This window comes from Puma concolor, chromosome D4 (genome assembly GCF_028749965.1).
Source record: "Puma concolor isolate L17-30 chromosome D4, mPumCon1.1.hap2, whole genome shotgun sequence".
Lineage (NCBI taxonomy): Eukaryota > Metazoa > Chordata > Mammalia > Carnivora > Felidae > Puma > Puma concolor.
Window position 1 is genome coordinate 55890515 of NC_141679.1, and position 13538 is coordinate 55904052.

Genomic DNA, 13538 nt, shown 5'->3' on the forward strand with positions numbered 1-13538 from the left:
TCAAAATTGTGAGACTTTTTTATTAGATTCTGACAAGTTGAATAGGAAATTCATCTGGAAAAGAAACTGTAGACAAGGCAATAAAATGTTAAAGAAGAACACTGATCAGACAGGCCATGACCATAGAGAAAGTCAAAGTGGATAGCAGAAAAGTGGCCCAAAAAGTCTAGAGAGATAAAGCTCTAGGGAGAGGTGTGCCTATTTCTCATCCTGCTGAACCACCCACAAGCACTCCCTTATTATTTGCATCCAGGACAAGTTCACCAGAACTTTAGGTAGCAAATTGTTTCCAAGGCCGTATAAACCACTGAGCACCATGTAACATTCATGTGCTACCTGATTCTGAGATTTAGCAGCTCATTGACTCAGAAAACAATTTCATCCTTCCTGAAGAAACCAGTCAGGCAGTCAAAAAAGATAAATAAAAGGAAATAAAGAGGTGGATTCACATGTATTGATGTCAACAATTGATTTTACATCTTCAGAGAACTTAGGGAAAATGTTTAAATATAGTCATAAAAATAAATAGATTTTATACACACACAAAGGATCAAAAGGATGAAGCACAAAGAACAAGTCAACTATAAGCAGCAATCCATCCAATGGCAGCATCTCACACAATGCAAGACCCAGAAAGGTGACATTAGGCAGCAAAGAAACGTAAAGGTGCTGAGTACAAGAGGCACAAAGATTCTACAGTGAAGAAAACAGAGGTGGAAGCTTGTACCAGTTTGTCTCACCCTCATAGGAGTGTCCTACAAGCTCAGCTAGGTGAAATGAAAGTAAGAGTAGAGAAAGGAGGAGGAGTGGGGAGGAAAAGAAGAAAAAGAGTGAAGAATAAAGAAATTCTACAAAACCATGGTAACAAAAATTGAGAGTTTAGTAATAGCTCAATATAACTGAAATAGGGAGACCATAACAGACTTGTGTATGTATTAACATTTAGTTCACCATAAATGTGGCATTTCAAATGAATGAGAATGAAGGCTAGTTTAAAACGAGTTGGAGTTAGATAAAAATTGAAAAAATAAAGATGGATCCCTATGTCACACTACCAAAATTTAAATACCACATATAATGAAGATCTAAAGTAAAAAAAAAAAACAAAAGTATAAAACTACCAAAAGAAAATATGAGAACATATGGATAAGGAAGGCTTACTTAAGCAAAATATAAAATCCAGAAACAAGAAATTAGTTTCATAAAACGGAATGCCTGGGGTACCTGGGTGGCTCAGTCGGTTGAGGGTCCCACTCTTGATTTTGGCTTGGGTCATGGTCCCAGGGTCATGGGATCAAGTTCCGCATCAAGCCCACATTGGGCTCTGTGCTGAGCATGGAGCCTGCTGGGGATTTCCTCTCTCTGCCTCTGCCCTTCTCCCCCCTTCATGTTCCCTCTTCTGTATGATGAGAGCATAAAAAAATTAAAGATTATAAAATTAAAAGGTAATATTTGCAAAATATTTGCAATATAAGTAAAAAATAAGAAAAAAGAGTGATGGAACTTAATTTTTTTTTCATGTGCAAAGGAATACTGGTAGACACTGTTCAATGTCTCTAATTTACATTCTATGCTGCTTCTGTAATAATAAAAATTTTAGTTGAGCATGGATTTGCCAAAAATAAAGGTTATATCTCACAGCTGCCCTTAAAGCTTGGTCACCTTTGGCTTGTGGCTGAATTCTGGCCATGGTAATACAAAAAGAAGAATCATGGAGGAGATTCCAGGAAACTTCCTCAAAGAGTATGTGTGAATCCTTGATCCCCTTCTTCACCTTCTCTTCCATCCTCCTGCCCAGAACACAGATGCTTCCATCTTGGACTTGTGGTCAAGGTGAGGAGTTGGATTTGTATAGGAAGGAGTTCCCCTTATCCTGTGGAAGACAGTCAAGAATGGTATGCATGTAGATGAGTGGCAGCAAAGGGATGGAAAGTTGAACAAAGTAATACTTACTGGTCTCAATGCGCTTGATGAAGCAAGAGAAAACCTAGCTAAGAGTAAGGGAAGTGACAACTTAAGGACAATGGTACTGACATGGCACTGTTCTTGAAAACAATGAAGAAAGAACCTGAAAACAGCAATGCCACAGAATGAAAGGAGAGCCTAGCAAGAGTTTAAGGCCATAAATGTGTAGTGGTACCAATCTGCAAGGTTTATTACAAGACCTACTGATACTTGTCTCTAACATCGACTAGTTAATCTGAAGATAGAAGCAAAGGAAGCAAATTGAGGCATCAATCCATGGTTGGGATATAATAGAGTGGGTTTAGCAATAGAATAGAAGTAAAAGGAGTATTTATGGGAGAACATTTTTTTAAGATTTTATTTTTAAATAATCTCTACACCCAACATGGGGCTAGAACTCACAACCCCGAGATCAAGAGTCACACACTCTGGGGCACCTGGGTGACTCAGTAAGTTGGGCGTCCAACTCTTGATTTCGGCTCAGGTCATGACCTCACAATCGCGAGATTGAGCCCCACATCAGCCTCCATGTTCAGCATGGAGAGATTCTCTCTCTCCCTCTGCGCCTCTCCCCACTCACATGCTCTCTCTTTCTCTAAAGTAAGTAAGTAAGTAAGTAAGTAAGTAAATAAATAAATAAATAAATAAATAAATAAATAAAAAGAGTCACATACTCTACCAACTAAGCCAGCGAGGCCTCCTTATGGGAGAATATTTTAGATGATCAAACATGAGGCTCATAGTGAAGAAAGAAAGCCTAAGATGGGTTTACTAAACTGGGAGGAAGTGGCAGGACCAAGAAATTGAAGATTTTGACAATGGTGAAAAACAGAGTGGAAATGAAGCTATAGAAAAGCTAAGGGCTGGACCCAAGGATCAGGATACTTGAATTTTACTCAAAAAAATGTAATGAAAATTTTCTTCTAAACATTTCTTCTGAGGTGCCTGGGTGGCTCAGTCGGTTAAGCATCCGACTTCAGCTCAGGTCAGGATCTCGTGGTTCACGAGTTTGAGCCCCACGTCGGGCTCTGTGCTGATGGCTCAGAGCCTGGAGCCTGTTTCCGATTCTGTGTCTCCCTCTCTCTCTGCCCCTCTCCCACTCACACTCTGTCTCTTTCTCTCAAAAATAATTAAAAACATTTTTTTAAATGTTTAAATATTTCTTCTAAAAGGAAGATGTTCTAGAAGAAGGCCAGTTCCAGAATATGACCATGGAAGAGACAGGAAAAGTGTAGCACAGTGGTTAAAAGCACAGACTTTGAGCCAGGAAGAATTTCTGTTACTAGTTTTGTTATTTATCTTCACCATGCCTGTTTATAAGATTGTTGTGAGGAATAAAAGAAATAAGTTGCTTAAAGAGCTTTGTTCAGTGTCCAGCACATAATAAGCTTTCAATAATTGATAGATTTAAAAAAACAAAAAGGAGAAAAAACACAGACATGCCCTATTATTCTACTATTAATTAAGATACACAACACATTATGAAGTGGGAAAATGTAATACCTTTAACACTGATGCTAATTTTGCCTATGGGCAGCAAACATTTCCAAATTGTAATCAAATATCTAATGAGAAACAAGTGAAAAGCCTAATCCAATCATGAGCTCTTCTTTTACTCTGATTGAAAATGTCTAAGAAAATGAATATGCACTATAGTTCAGAAGGAATGCCTATTACGATGAACAAAGTCAGCAATTACAGCAAAAACTCAACCCCCTCAACTGAGCCAACATTTTGAAAAGAGGAAAGAAGTATTTTTAATTGAAAGATATTTTTAATGAAAAAGATTTTAAATGAAAAAGAACCGATTTCCAGATAACAAGTAAAAAATAATCATAAGTAAACAACCATGGGGCCAGTATGCTTAGAGATAGCAGAATTATTCTTGGTAAAGCTGGAAAGGATGTCAGAGTTACCTAGTGCAGTCAGCATGATAGGTGTCAGAAAGCTTTCCCTAGTCCATATGCCTTATCACTCTTCCTTCACTCTTTAAATTATCACCTGAAGTATGGGAAATGTGTACTGCACATCAAAAGTATTAAATAAACCAATTCAGCAGAAGCCCTTACAATGCAGTTGGAGAAAAGGTATAGCCCCTGTTATGGGCTAAAGGAATGACTGCACACTTGTTATCTGCTAGTTAGGTTTTAGGGCTAGTTAGGTTTGTTCTGTGATATACCAAAATCCATTTAACTCAAATGGCTTTAGACCACACGACTATCAGGCAATACCTGCTGTTCAGTGCCTGGCACATAGCAGGTACTCAACAAAAGTTATTAAAATCCATTTGTTTACTTATGTACCCAACATTTAGTGAGTGCCTAATATGTACCAAACATTATTCTAAACATTAGAAATACAGCAAACCCATTTTTAAATGTTGTCTTTATTTTGGTGCTATTTGCATTATGAAAGTAATGCATGATTATTGCTCAAAGTGAAATACAAAGACACATCAAAATTTTCTATGTGGTCAAACATGGGATCAACTGTTTTAAATGTTCCATGAACATATGGGGAGAAAAGTGTTTCTTCTCTATTCAAAGGATGAAAGGTCTTTTTCCTATATTTATGAGTGCATGTGCACATGTGGGTGCTTGCATACACATGCAAAAAGTTTACTTATTCTACTGTTCAAGTCCTACATGTCCTTATTTTTTTACCCCCTGGAGATGTCCAGTTTTGATATGCACACAACAAAATCTCTTACGATAATTATTTTATCTCACCAGTCAATGAAAATGGAGATAGAAGAATCATACAACAATGAATTGAGTTGCAAGAGCTAAAGTAATCCATTTGTTAAGCACCAAATGAATCAGAAAAACATTAAATGAGTTGTTAATAGAACTGTTTATAGCCAGGGGCACCTGGGTGGCTCAGTCGGTTGAGCGGCCGACTTCAGCTCAGGTCATGATCTCGTGATCCGTGAGTTCGAGCCCCGCGTCGGGCTCTGTGCTGACAGCTCAGAGCCTGGAGCCTGTTTCGGATTCTGTGTCTCCCTCTCTCTGACCCTCCCCCGTTCATGCTCTGTCTCTCTCTGTCTCAAAAATGAATAAATGTTAAAAAAAATTAAAAAAAAAAAAAAAAAGAACTGTTTATAGCCAGACTTCAAGCTGTATTACAAAGCTATAATCAGCAAGACAATATGGTACTGGCACAAAAACACTCAGATCAATGGAACAGAATAAAGAACCCAGAAATGGACCCACAAATGTATGGCCAACTAATCTTTGACAAAGCAGGAAAGAATATGCAATGGAATAAAGACAGTCTCTTCAGCAAGTGGTGCTGGGAAAACTGGACAGCGACATGCAGGAAAATGAACCTGGACCACTTTCTTACATCACACACAAAATTAAACTCAAAATGGATGAAAGACTTAAATACAAGACAGGAAGCCATCAAAATCCTCGAGGAGAAAGCAGGCAAAAACCTCTTTGATCCTGGCCACAGCAACTTCTTACTCAACACATCTCTGGAGGCAAAGGAAACAAAAGCAAAAATGAACTATTGGGACCTCAACAAAATAAAAAGCTTCTGCACAGTGAAGGAAACAATCAACAAAACTAAAAGGCAACTGACAGAATGGGAGAAGATATTTGCAAACAACATATCAGATAAATGGTTTGTATCTAAAATCTATAAAGAAGTTATCAAACTCAACACCCAAAAAACAAATAATCCAGTGAAGAAATGGGCAAAAGACATGAACAGACACTTCTCCAAAGAAGACATCCAGATGACCAACCGACACATGAAAAAATGCTCAACATCACTCATCATCAGGGAAATACAAATCAAAACCACAATGAGATACCACTTCACACCTGTCAGAATGGCTAACATTAACAACTCAGGCAACAACAGATGTTGACAAGGATACAGAGAAAGAGGATCTCTTTTGCACTGCTGGTGGGAATGCAAACTGGTGCAGCCACTCTGGAAAACAGTGTGGAGGTTCCTCAAAAAATTAAAAATATAACTACTCTATGACCCAGCAATTGCACTACTAGGTATTTATCCAAGGGATACAGGTATGCTGTTTTGAAGGGGCACATGCACCCCAATGTTTATAGCAGCACTATCAACAATAGCCAAAGTATGGCAAGAGCCCAAATGCCCACCGATGGATTAATGGATAAAGATGTTGTATATACATATACAATGGAGTATTACTCGGCAATCAAAAGAAGGAAATCTCACCATTTGCAACTACATGGATGGAACTAGAAGGTATTATGCTAAGTGAAATTAGTCAGAGAAAGACAAGTATCATATGACTTCACTCATATGAGGACTTAAAGACACAGAACAGATGAACCCAAGGGTAGGGAAGCAAAAATAAAAAATAAAAACAGGGAAGGGGACAAAACATAAGAGACTCTTAAATGTGGAGAACAGAGGGTTACTGGAGGGGTTGTAGGAGGAAGGATGGGCTAAATGGGTAAGGGGCATTAAGGAATCTAACCCTGAAATCATTGTTGCACTATATGCTAACTAACTTGGATGTAAATTTAAAAAATAAAAATAAAATTGTATACTGTAAAAAAAAAAACTGTCTATAGCTAAATACATTGTGGATTAAATGATAAAATGTTTTTTTCTTCAGAAAAATCCTTTTTCTGTTGATGTCAAATTAAATCCCTCAAAACACAACAACTACATATCAGATCATTTACCTCTTCTATGAGTCATAATTATTCCTGTTGGCTCATTTTTAATGTGGGCTTTTGTATGGTTGAAAATGACTGTGCAATTAGGTAATTCTGTTAAAAAGACAAAAATTAGGTTTTTCTCTCCAGAAACAGAAGCCATATGAATACAGTGATGAGAAACTAAAAAGCAGTTCAGAAACACTTTTAACTATAATACAAAGTCCTGTTTGGCTAGCCTACAAACACGATTGTGAGCAAATAATATGCCTGCATTGTTCATCTTTAAAGGTCCTTCACTTTCCTTTCAGACAACTCCCCTCCAGGTTTCAAATAAGGAGCAAATAATGTGCAAAACACAATTATGTTACATGTATACAGTAGCCCAATCCAGAAAGAAATGAGCCACAGAAGGAGATGCCCTGCTGATCATCCTTGCTATTAGTCACATTGTTTAAAGCTTCATAGGTTTTGTATGGATAGAACACAGAGAAAACCTTTCCATAACAAAGTGCCCAGAGGATGGATACTATGGTAAGGACAGGTGTTTATAGTTCTACAAAATGTTTACTTTTCATACAGTACAACAAATGAGTTCATCCGCACCTGGCCAAATGACAGGGAGTTTAATCTTGAAGTTGACCACAGCTCCAAACACTTGTGAAGTAAATTCGCTTAAAATCTTCACTCATCAGATTATTTTCCCACTTTGAAAACTTAATAGTTTATTAAGTAATGTAGAAACTAGTGCTGCAAGCCCTTATCTTTAGAGGAGGGACTAAAGATTATTTAGTTTTTCTTGAAATTCTTTTACATTAAAATGACTTGTTTTGTCAAGAACACTTTATTTGGTCTGAGGGTATATTTGGCATCTACCAAAATGAATCTAAAAACTATTCATTTCTGCATCATTCCTTATGTGAGCAAAAAAAAACAAAAAACAAAAAACAAAACAAACAAGAATTACTATGAATAGATTGAACCAATTCTACCATTAAGTTTCCTTTGAAAATAATTCTTTGCCATAATCATCATAGTTATTTAGTGACCATCTACCCAGTGCTTTACCCTCATTATTTCATTTAATACTCTCAATCATCCAACAAGGGGTGCCTGGGAGGCTCAGTAGGTTAAGCATATGACTCTTAATTTCGGCTCAGTTCATGATCTCATGGTTTGAGTTCGAGACCGACATCAGGCTCTGTGCTGACAGTGCAGAGCCTGCTTAGGATTCTCTCTCTCCCTCTCTCACTGCCTCTCTCTCTCTCAAAAATAAATAAACATTTTTTAAAAATATTCTCAGTAATCCTTAAGGGTAGACAATATTACAGGTGACCTTATGAAGAGGACTAAGGAAAGTATAACATAACAAGGCCATCCAAGTTACTGCCTTCACCTCAGCCAGGTTTAGTCATTCTCAACTTGTCTGCTAACATTCCGTGACGTAAATTCAAGGCTCAGTAATCAGTTTAAGGGAGATGTTATGTGTGGATGCAGAAGGGGGCACCTAGACGTAAGGAAAGAGTTCTAACTTCGGATTATCCAATCCCCCACTCCCTACCTTAGACTGGGTCATTACCACACTGAACTGTAAATTCCTCAAGCAAAGTGAAACTAAAGCCATCTTCCCCGTGGCATTGCTGCCAAGACTGGTGACTGGCACAAAGGAACCTCAGTACTGTTTATCTAGTGCCTCTATTCCCAGCAGACCATATTACCTAGTTCTTAGCAGGAGAGGGAAGAAATCTCATCTTGAAGGGACCAATTTCTGTTTCTCATGGCAAACATAGCATGGCAATTCCTTTTGTCCCCAAAGACCTCCCTATCCTCACGGCCCACCTCCATGCCTGGGCAGCCTAACGAACGCTCTCTGTGCCCATCTTGCTCTTATGAATGAGTTCCCATCTCTTTCTCAAAAAGTAATGCCACTCTGGTGTCCCTGCCACCACCAGTAACTCTGCCTTTATAGAACACTGTGCTCAGCAGGTCAGTCAGGCTCCTGGAAATGCAAACTGGAGTTTCAAAAGGATGAAAAGATTCCTGGAGGATTTTGTGGTGTTTTGGAGAGTGCCTCTGGGCAGATCACACACTGTGACAAGTTCTTTCCAAATTGTAACAATTCAGTCACACCTTCTACAAAGAACTGATTTTTTCACAGTTACCATGGTGGTAGCTGCCCTTGCTCATTTTCCCCCAAATCTTGAAGTGACTTGGGATTATGATACTGACACAAACGCATGGTTTTCTAAACACTGCTCCCATTCCAAGGTGCCTATGAACTGGCAAATAAGAACAGGCAGGAGGTGAGGGAACCCTACTGATGGCCACAATGGAGTTGGAAACAGTTTGGCACATCCGGCCCAGGGAAGGCGTCCCACTCCCCACTCCCACTGTTGTCAGAGGAAGAAAAACCAGCTGGACGGGAAGTGGAGGCCTCACACTCTAGTCTAAGTTGCATGGCCTTCTGCTGGCAGTTTTACGTTTCTCCCTTGAAACTCTTCTCTTTAATCACAGATTGTCATTAAGGGAAGAAAACATTGGGAGGGAAGGAAGAAACAGACACTTCATATAAGAAATTTTCCCCATTAGATAATGCTTAAAAATTCTTTAACTAGACATTCACAGGCAAAGAAATAAATGAATCTAGACACAGACTTTATACCTTTCACAAAAAATTAACTCAAAAAGATCACAGACCAAAATGTAAAATACGAAACTATAAAACTCCTAGAAGACTACATGAGATAAAATCCAGGTGACCCTGGGTCTGGTGATGACTTTACAATACCAAAAGCACAATCCATAAAAAATAATAATAATAATAATAATAATAATAATAATAATAAGTTGTAAAATAAATAAATAAATACATACATAGTACTTCATTAAAATTAAAATCCCTCAACCGGGGACAAAATTTTTTGTTGTACAAATAAAGCTGAAATGCGAACTCCAATCTTGAAAAGATAATGTTGAGGTTTAAAATCATACTAAATATAAAAGACTAACAGCAGATCCTTGTCCAGACCATACTGTTTCATTGTTGTGGTGAAGGTAAGGAGAAAAGAGATGAGACTACCCTAACACAATTATTTATAAGAAAACAGGAAAGAAAAATATTTGTGAAACACACAAGGAACAAAACCTTATCCTAGGGAGGGACAACATGATATTTCCATTTTACCATCTTGAACATATATATGACTTCTCTGACAGACACGAGGAAACCTGATGGCTCAGGTGCTGAAATCAGATTAAACATTTCCTTGCTATCAACAGCCAAGGCCATCTCCGTAAGTCTCAGTCCAACCCAGCATTCAATTCACAGTCTTAAATATTTTCATTATTTTAAAAATTCTGATAAAAAGAGATGTCTTAATACTAATGTATATGAACCCGGTATTTGACTCAAAAAATATAGACAAAATAATAAAGACTAAAGAATTAGAGCAAAAACAAATTATAAAGACAGTCATGAAAGTAACAAATCCAAGAGTTACTTTTCTGAAAAGTGACACTTTAAATTTTTTTTTAATGTTTATTTATTTTTGAGATACAGAGTGTGAGCACGGGAGGGGCAGAGAGAGAAAGACACAGAATCTGAAGAGGCTCCAGGCTCTGAGCTGTCAGCACAGAGCCTGACACGAGGCTTGAACTCACAAGCCGTGAGATCATGACCTGAGCTGAAGTCAGAAGCTTAACCGAATGAGCCACCCAGGCGCCCCTGAAAAGTGACACTTTATAATAAAGTGTCAAGAAACACATAATAAAGATACGAGAAATAAGAACAAAGATCAAAATTTAAAAAAAAAAAAAAAAAAGAATATATAATCTTTGCTAACATCTATCAAAAACCATTGAAGAGATCCAATTTCTATCCAGGGGGAAAAAACCCTTCCCCTAATTGCCCTCCTATATTCTGTAGTTTTCTAGACCTCTCCAAGGTTCCCATGTCCCAAAGGCCTCAAAGTCTTCCCCAAATGTTCACCTCATGTATCTCTTTTCATCCTTCTCCTCCCTCCCTCTTTATCATGTAGGGTTGGTTATCATGTAGAAGTCAGATCTCCATCTCTCCCATTACTGGAATTCTCTACCACAAAGGATACCCTAGAACTAATCCAGCAAGCCAAACTCCTAACCATTCTCCTCCTGATTTTCAGGTCCCATTTGCTCCTCCTCTTCTCCTCATGCTTTACATCAGAAGTGTGGGTTCCAGGCCACAAAGCTCTCACACATGAACTAATCTATAGAATTCACCCCCCATCCCCATCCATCAAAAATATATCCTCACGTCCAAGCAACATTGAAAGAGTAGCCCTCAGGAACCAAGAGGGTCATCCCCAGAACTCAAGGATGGTCCAAAATTGGAACTTAATATAGCATGCCACATCAACATAATACTCAAGATAAATTATGGGACCTTAATGGCTGCTGAAAGACATTTATAAATACAAATAGGAAGTTGCTAGGACAAGAATTTTGAACAAAATATAGTTGATATCTCTGTGAAAGAGACAGAGATTAAGGTTGGGGGCAGACAAATCTACTTTTTCTAGATCTAGTAACAAGGAAATCGGATCCCAAACTTGAATTTACCTTCACTTGTGTCCTCCTCAGGCCCAACTGAATCTGTTATAGCCTGAAATTTGGCCTTGCAGGATGTCTGTCTGCCTCTAGAGGTCTGGAGAACTTATCTTATTAAAATTATTAGCCATTTTTTGTTTTATTGGCTATTAATATAAGTAACTGAACGTGGATTACATTCTGTGATCTATTTTTTAAAAAATAAAATCTAGAGGGGCGCCTGGGTGGCACAGTCGGTTGGGCGTCCGACTTCAGCCAGGTCATGATCTCGCGGTCCGTGAGTTCGAGCCCCGCGTCAGGCTCTGGGCTGATGGCTCAGAGCCTGGAGCCTGTTTCTGATTCTGTGTCTCCCTCTCTCTCTGCCCCTCCCCCATTCATGCTCTGTCTCTCTCTGTCCCAAAAATAAATAAACGTTGAAAAAATAAATAAATAAATAAATAAATAAATAAATAAATAAATAAATAAATAAAATCTAGGTTTTCTCACATTCCCAAATACATATTCATTGTACCTAATTAGAAATCTGAATAATAGGGGAGCCTGGGTGGCTCAGTCAGTTAAGTGTCTGACTACTCATTTCAGCTCAGGTCACAATCTCACGGTCACAGTCTCACAGTAGTGAGATCGAGCCTCTCTTTCCCTCTCTCTCTCTCTCTCTCTCTCTCTCTCAAAAAAAAAAAAAAAGAAGAAAGAAAAAGAAATCTGTACAATATAACAAAATTTAAATTACCTACATTCTCACCATCCAAAAATGACTACTAATTAACATTTTAGTGTATTTTCTCCCAGCATGAATTTGGGAATATAAGCACTCTTGGTGTTTAATAAGGACATAAGTTTGTCACTGGAGTTATAACAATCATTTCTGTCTCAAACCATTCAATGGGACATCAGAGGCTACTAGATTAAAGAGTTTTAACAGAGTCTCAAGGCAAGAGATTAAACATTTGTCTACCCAAAGCACCAAGGGCATTAGATGCCCTTCCATGGTATTCACAGAGTGAATTTCTGTGTGTGGTTTGGAAAAAAAGCCCTACCAGATGGTTCAAAACAATTAGCGCCTATGTGACTTACACATCTACACATACACACATGGACACACACACCAGTTGAGAAACTTTGCCCTAGGAATTCATCGATGACTGATTTGTTTGAAAATGTATGGAGAGGGTCCATAGCTTTCACCAAATTCCCTGAACCCGTGACTACTTCAAAATGCCAGGAGTCCTAGTTTCTAGAATTCTTTCCAGCTCTAATATTCTGACACTGTTTCAGGCTGGGGCATTTTTCTGCCTGCTTAGATGACAAAACTCTTAGAAAAGCTGGAGGATATAAATGAAGCTGAGCTCTTATATCAGAAGGAGATTTTGAGGGAAGCTAACCCATGGAAAATGCACACATACCCCTTTACCTTCCCTGTATATCATTTGTCTCACTTTGACAGTGCTTCCTCTAATATCAAAACACCAGAGACTTAACAAAATTACGTCAATGTAAAAATAACCCCACTTTTCAAGGATATGCCCAGAAGTGTCTGCTCCCAGCACTACTACTCCCAGTTATACTTTGTGATGAGAATAAGAGTTACTAATCCTGGGGTCAAATTAAGAAATGGGAGGAAATAAGCTATCATATTTTCAAGGCCTACCATGCACTTGACATGCCTTAAAACCTTCATCTGATAAATTCCAGAATCAGGCCTCAGCCATGGCTCTAGTTAATGTTAGAGTCTAACCTCCAAGCCAAACCTTCTCCCCTTATCATCAATCATGCATGTTTTACATTCTTACCAATACCTTGGTTGTCTCTCAAACTTCTATCTTAATTAGGAGATCAGTTAAACACACACCAGCCTTATTTAAAAAAAAAAAAAAAACTTACATATTTTACTTTGAAGCATGATTCTGAAACATAAAAGAGTTTTGTAAAACCATTTTGTATTATAAAGCAGATTAAGAATTTATTGTTCAAATACTGCCATCTGGTGGCCAAAGATAGTAACCCAAAAAACAGATTTCTCCTAGAAAAGATACGGAAAACCCCAATAGCCCTGATCACCTGGTTTGTTAGCAAAGATTGAAATCTGGAACGTTACATAGGAAAATATTATCTGGAACATTATAGGAGAAAATCTTAACATGTTTATGTTCCACTAATTCTGATCCATAAGAGATACGCTGTCCATAAACAATGGCAACAGGATGTTTATCAAAATGTTCCTGAAAGTCAAAGATACAGCCTCACAACACATTTGACAGTTAAATTAGCTGTAACAGAAAGAGTTCTGTTTTCTTTTTGCTTTCAAAGCATGACATGAGGTTTCATTCACTCAAC

The 13538-nt window shown here is 38.0% G+C and overlaps 1 protein-coding gene across 6 annotated transcripts in view; it reads right to left on the reverse strand.

Annotated features, from left to right (window-relative positions):
* Positions 1 to 13538, reverse strand: part of APTX (aprataxin) — a 40445-nt gene continuing 26907 nt past the window's right edge. For 4 of the 6 annotated variants that reach the window (XM_086683356.1, XM_025922207.2, XM_086683357.1 and 1 more), the window contains one exon: positions 1 to 1873. The gene's annotated coding sequence lies outside the window, so the exon portion shown is untranslated. The remainder of the gene's footprint in view (positions 1874 to 13538) is intronic. The other 2 variants (XR_015242789.1, XR_015242788.1) reach the window with 2 other exon arrangements.